Raw genomic sequence first — 7,091 nt, 5'->3', positions numbered from 1 at the left:
GCCGGATACAGGATACAGTTATTCCGCCGATGGGAAAACCACAACGTTTTTTATTTCAATTTTACGGATTCGAACCAAAGCTTGGGAAAACATAATTCATACCAGGGAGCGGTCATCGGTGAAATTATAGAGTACCATCATTAAACGAAAGCGTGTAAATTTTTGCTTTGATCTCTACATGTTTATATTTTAATAATTATATATCTCGAATTGGTTTTATCGAGTCCCGCAAACGTTCGTCCAGCTTGTTGTATTTTTCAACACTTTGATTTCACTGGGTGCTTTTTATTTCTTCTGCTCTTTTCCACTGTATCATTTTATCATACTCATGAATGTAAGTGAGTGTTTTTTTTTTTTCATCTGTCTCTCTTCATCTCTCATGATTTATCATCGGTGAATGTTTGTCTGTGTGTATTTGTGAAAGGTAAATAGGTGTGTAAAAATATTCGCCCGTCCATTAATGTTTTTTTTTCACTTTCGGTGAATATGCTACATGTCTACATTTGATTTTCCACGTTCTGTTTGATTTGCCAGATTGCGAAAAATAAAAGTGTGGTACACAACTTTGTACCTATGTACGATTGAAAAACTGAAAACAATTTCTATCGCTCGTTTGATGATGATTGATTCGTCCTAAATTGTTTACCACCTATGTTCTGTTCCGAAATTTGAGTAATTGAAAGAATCCTTCCGAATGAATGGCATTTCAGCAAAATTGAAGCATTCGTTGAACAGTGCGAAATTCTTCGAAAATTGACAGCGAACAGGTTGTTTTCAAACTCACTCAACACAATAAAATTTTAGCTTATTTGTGCTAGTAGTTTGAATTTGAATTTATTATGAAGTGATAATGTTTAATTTGCAAAGTTGAAAACTTAAAGAAATATTTAAAAAAAATAGATTGATCTCACCCGAGGCTTCTACAGTACGACGCAAATTTGACAGGTAATCCAATCTTTGCCTTAAGGCATGCGTTCATCAGTTAATGTTCCGCAACTTTCACTGAACCTCAAGCATAAATCAGGTTACATCAAACTGTAAATTTTGAATTCTTCCTTCAATTTAATGGAGACGTTGAAAATTTGCAGGAGCGGATGTCTGACAAGTCATCAAGCGAACCATGGTTGCTTAGATCTCCCTAAAAGTATCAAAACAGTATTCCGTGGATGAATTAATGGGAATCATTCGATTGCTTTGATTCAGTAGAATTATGCAACGACACATATTGGACTGAACTTTCAATTCGAAATGATTCTTTCAATTGTCTTCAATTCAAACATTTAAAATAGAAAACGCAAAACCATTCTAGCATTTGAACACTTTTTACTTTAAAATTAATACTCTCTGTATGTGTTTGTGTGTTTGTGTAAATAGACGAAACCATTTGCGATTGCTTATGGAAGGGATCATTCCTTTGCTGCTGATTGGTTTTCTGACTCTGAATTTGAGCTCTCCCTCTCTCTCTTTCTCTTAAGGTAAGTTTAAAAAAAAACCTTCATAAAATAATGCGATAGACTCCGAATTTAGCTATAAATAATTTGGTATTTGTTCTAGGGTAGCAGTCATAAACACTTTCCTTTTGCATCTGTTTCTTCCTCTCTCTTTCTTTCCCTATTTTTCATTTTTGGTATCGATTCCTTAACGTTTTTTTTTTATTTGATTTGCTTAGTGTAAGTGTATAGATAGTAAAATAAATTGCTCAATTTGGTTTCATTTCTTTAGTGTAGTTGATATATCTTCGTTAGATAGTTTTTTTCTTCCTACTTGTAGCGAGTTTCATCATTTTCTGTTTAGCTTCTTAAAGTAGACAACTCTCTTTTCCGCTCGAATACTTGTTGTAGTGTGTTTTCTACATAGTTTTTTTTTTTACTATTCACTGACTTTGTGTTTATAAAAAAGGTTTGCTCTACAGAATTGTTTACCTTTTTATTTAGCTTACAGGTGATTTCGCCCGATCGCTAACATAGATTTTAGTACTTCGAGTTCTCTACATTTCGGATGAATTTTCACTTGGCTGCTCTAGTTGCGCCGAGTTTGTACATGAATGTTTTTTTTTTTCTCTCCATATTGACATTTAATGTTTACCTTATTTGTAATGTGCTACTGTTTGAGTTCCACAGCTTGATTTTACTGCTGTCTATTGCCAGTTTGACAGTTGACATGTTCTACGTACTGATCTTAGTACAAGTGAATTTAGACTTGTTTTTTTTCTTTTTTGCTAGGAATCGTTCGCATAGCTTATCAGTTAACACGTGTGGGATTCGAAAATTTAATTCAACTAACGTTCAGCTACCGATACATGTTTTAATATAAACAGGTCTACTACTTTTTGCTTTGTTCAACGAGTCTGATTGTTTTATTTTCGTATTCATTTATCATTGGGTTAGGAATTGCAAGAACCGATTCATCTTTTTCCCCCTCACAGGAGAGCGCCAGGGGGTTTTGTTAAGCTTCCTTAAAAGATAGAAAAATATATGAATATTTTTATCACGACAGTAGTGTACTAAGCAAAAGATGCGCCTCTAACATCAGGGACTGTGTCAAAATTTCCGCAGGTACTGCGCACTGGAGAATCTCAACCTAATGTATAACCACATGTATATAAGAGTAGACTTTCTTCGAGCTGCTTGGAACTTGTTTTCCGGTGCGTAAAATAAATCGTGAACACCTTTCGTTTATCGCCTGATTTGTGATTAGAACACAAACAGCATCATTTGGATTAAACATTCAAAAATACTGATAACATAACAACGAACCTATAGGTACAACTTTTATCTCACATCCTAAAATTATCAAACGACAGAATAACAACTTTGCCGGAAGCTCAAACTTGTGTGTGTTTTTGTTATAATTTTTTTCTTTTTATTTTCCCTACTTAACGATTAATCTAACACTGCCTTTACACGTTTACATAAACTGTCTTTCGGAAACAAAACTTGTCATGCGAATCTCATTATACCGGATCGTTATTAATTTAATAACCTCCCTATTCAGTCCCTAAATAAGTGTGATTTTTTTTTGCTGCCAGTAGCAATTTTTAGGGTGTTTGCTCTATTTTTTACAACTAATTCCAATGTTTTTTCTTCAGATAGTGAGCCATTGTTTTATCTTTATTTTTTTCAGTCACACACTCTCATTCAAAAGAGCTTTTAATGTGTTTTTTTTTTTTTTTTTTCTTTAAAAGGGGTTTCATTCCCATCATCCAGTCTAAATAAGAAAAGCACCGAAAATATCATTCCTTGGAACATTGCTGGTTCTTTTTTCAAGCCAAACGGCAATTGCATTAATTCATAGAGTCAAATTTGAGCTCTCTGTTTCTTTTAGAAGGACTTTTATACTGAATGGCGAAAATAGAAGAAGTAAGCATTAGAGCGGTCTGAAATTTAATTCATAACTATGGGGAGGAAAGCAGCTTCTCTGGGTGGAAACCGAGTTCGGTGGACAAAATTTTGGACCGAAAAGTCATGCGTGCTAATTCCAGTAAGAAGACTGCCTCAATTCGGGATGTGGAAAAAAAGAGGGATCCCATCGTAGCACCGTCCATCGTACCAAGGTAAGATTGGGTTTGCAGACATATAAGAAGCAGAAGAAGTCGAAGCGGAGAGAAAAAACAAGCTGCTTTTGTGAAACCAAGAGCTCGTAAATTATATGATCAACTGCTGCGTGGAAAATCGGTGTACGTTATCATCGACGATAAAACATATTGTAAATTTGGTTACAACACGCTTCCGAATGACCAGTATTACATTGTTCGGAATGGAAAACGTATTGAGGTGCTAAAAACATCAAATTTAACTGAAAAATTCGTTAAAAAGGTAATGGTTTGGCAAGCCATATGTAAAAGCTGCATACGTTCAAGAGCGCCTGAACTTTCACCTGTTCCCTATAATCCGCAAGCATGGTCATCCAGTACAGTTTTTGGCTGGATTTGGCATCAGTTCAGTTCATAAACGACAGGATGGCTTGGTATCAATCCAATAAAGTCCAGATCGTTCGAAGCAGATGAATCCATCAAATAGTCCTCAAGCGAGACCGATCGAATTTTTTCGGGGTCTTACCAAATCATATTTTAGAAAAAATTTGAAGCCTGCTGGTTATATTAAAAACTTTGCAAAAGACTGGAAAAAAGTGGCCAAAATCATCGAAAATCAGTCTGTGCTGAAGCGAATCAGCAGTCTTCGTTTAAAAACTCGATCTCTGGTCTACAATTGACTGGAATCTAATTTTTTACTGACTAACTGTAAAAGAAGACTACATGAAATGAAAAACGAAATACTCCAACACAGGACTTCAGTGTGAAATACCAAGTACTTAAAATTCAGCTTTTCTTCATATTTTCTTATGCTACAAAATAGATCACCATCAGCTGAAAAAATGTTGGATCTTTTTTCAAACCGATAGGCAATGTTATCACTTCACAAGGCTGTTTTTGTTGACAAGCATGCCTGGCTTTGCGAAACCGATGTCGCATTGTTAATTTCTGAGGATGGAATGGCATGCAAAATTGGACATCGTGGCATATTTTCACTTCTCAATACAAACCTATTTGACCACCTATTTAAAAGAATGAAAACCCTCCAAAAAAACATGATTGATCTCCTCAAATTTCATCTCTCCGTAACATCAAAACCGTTTCACACTTCATAGCAACTAGTGGATTGGTACTAAATTATTCGAAAATATCCTCTCTTTGTGTCTTGTGTCTGTCCTCTAATAAAACGCTCTCTCTCTCTTCCTCTCATAAGTCTCAACACTTACAGCTCCTTCAAACGCTCTCATTCATAAACGGCTACACTTTTTTTTTCGTTTCTATTTCTTAACACAACTTAGCACAATATACTATACGAGTTTTGTTCCAGTGAGTGAGTGAGTGTGTGTTCAGGTGGTGCAAGGGTAATGTTTGATATTCGCAGGGGTGCTGTGCTGGTTACGTTACGTTACGGTCGACGCTTGCAGAGGCATCGGTATCGGTGTGCTACTACTGCTATTACAACTACTAGTGATGATTGTACCAGCAGGTTGCGGATTTCAGAGAAAGCTCTCCCGAGCCGTGTGCTGGCCCTCGTTGTCCAGCACGAAGCGCTGCGTATCCCGGCTCTCCATACTGGCTGTGGTAGAAGTCTTCCCGCATCAGGATGTTCAGGTTCGAACAGCGGAAGTACAGTAATTTCCTGGAATGGCTTCCGGAAGTCCCGATTCAGGGTGGCGTAGATGATCGGATTGAGAAGGGAGTTGGCATAACCGAGCCACAGGAAGAACGACGACAGCGTAGGGTAGTCGTCGTCCATGAGTGGCCTCACGAGGGCCAGGATGAAGAAGGGCAGCCAGCAGACGGTGAAGGCGGACATGATGATGCCCAGGGTCCGTTGACGCTTTGCGTTCCTTTGCCAGCTGGAACCGCAGCTTCTTCTGATGGGGTGAATTGTTTGGGCGCCACCGGTTCCGGAGGTTTGAGCATAGCTTGACTTTTGTCCACTGCGAGGGAGTTTTCCAGTCTTGTTTGGGCCCGCTTTTCATCTTTAACTATTCGGCGGGCGGCTCGGAATATCTGATAGTATACAAAAAGCATCACCGCTAGGGGTATGTAGAAGGACCCCAAGGTGGCATAAAATTTGATAACCTACATCTTCGGAAACGGCACAAAATGGGCGCTGTTCTTCGCCCTGGCCGATCGTATGTTTATTGCCTAGAATTAAAAGTGGCGGCAACGAAATACAAGCGGCGGCCAACCACACCAGTCCTACGCAAAGCATCATTCGGCGGGGCGTTCGCCTTGACGCCGTACTCGAGGGGCTTCGTGATAGCCCAATATCGATCGACCGAGATTGCACACTAGGTTCAAAATCGACGCCGTACAAGAGAGCACGTCGAACGAAACCCAAATATCACAGAAAACTCGTCCAAAGTTCCACTCGCCCAGAACCTCGTACATCAACGCGGGTGGCATCACCAGGCAGGCCACGCACAGATCCGAAAACGGCCAGTGACACTAGCAGATAGTTACAAGGTCGTCTCAACTTCCGCACCAGACACACCGCGACGCAGACTAGGATGTTGCCCACGATCGTGCCAAATATCACAGCTAGTAGAACGATGCATATCATCACCTTGCGAATTGTGTCGATCTCCGGTTCATGTTCCAGCGCATTGTCCCGGAACCGTCGAAGCGACGATAGATCCCGCAGGACTTGTGGTGCTGCTAGCCGCTGCACCCCCAATTAGATCCAGTGAACCTCCGTGACCGGTAGCACCAGCTACGGCGTGGCTCAGCGTTTGATTCAGCGTCAACAGGGCAACGGGAACCGCTTGATGGACGTCACTAAACCCGCCAACAACTGCTGCTGCTTGCTGGTGCCACCGTCGAAAAGTTCCCTAGCACCCCGGAAGACGTCGCTACACTGCTACTTTGCAAACTATACTGCGAGCTGCCAATCGTGAGTTCATCGACCAGACGCGAAATGGCTAGTGCGTCCATATACGGACCACGACAGGTTATTCCTCCTTACTCAACCACTCAGTACTTTGTACTTTCCAATATTTCCCTAATCAGTTGCATTCTTCCGTTCTTGTTTGATCTCTCTACTACAATGGCTCATAAAGCTTTCATCTGCTACTTGACACGGTCCCCGCTGAAACCTTTGATATCGTGATATGTGTCTGCTTCCTATGCATACAGAAAAACATACACTTTCCCAGCTTAGACCCGTACCTCAAAGATCATTGCTCTGCTTACTATCCCGGAAAATACAAAGCATCCACCAGCAGCGCTATAATTACTATGCTATGTGACACCGAGCAGAACCTAACCTATAAACCTTAACCCGAAGCTCTCGCTCATCGTACATCAGAATCATCGTCATTCACGCTGTTCCTCCATCGATGACAAAAGGATGCTCTCTAACTAGTAGCAACATCACAAAACACGACAACGACGACGATGGCTTTTATTTCACACCCTAGCGAAGCTGCAAAAGGGCTGTTGTTACTATTACAATCCTTTTGTCCGCAATCCACGTGGGCCGGACGGCTTCCGGGCGTCTTCCCTTCCAAAACAGGGGAGTGGGGATTTTATCGTAATTGATTACCGACTG

The 7,091-nt window shown here is 40.2% G+C and overlaps 1 pseudogene; it reads right to left on the bottom strand.

The window, feature by feature from the left end:
* Window positions 1-341: 341 nt before the first annotated feature.
* LOC129746479 (5-hydroxytryptamine receptor 1-like) lies at window positions 342-6,696 on the bottom strand (annotated as a pseudogene).
* Between the last annotated feature and the right edge of the window lie 395 nt (window positions 6,697-7,091).

The sequence above is a fragment of the Uranotaenia lowii genome, chromosome 1 (assembly GCF_029784155.1).
Source record: "Uranotaenia lowii strain MFRU-FL chromosome 1, ASM2978415v1, whole genome shotgun sequence".
Classification (NCBI taxonomy): domain Eukaryota; kingdom Metazoa; phylum Arthropoda; class Insecta; order Diptera; family Culicidae; genus Uranotaenia; species Uranotaenia lowii.
This window is presented reverse-complemented; position numbering and strand designations above follow the sequence as displayed.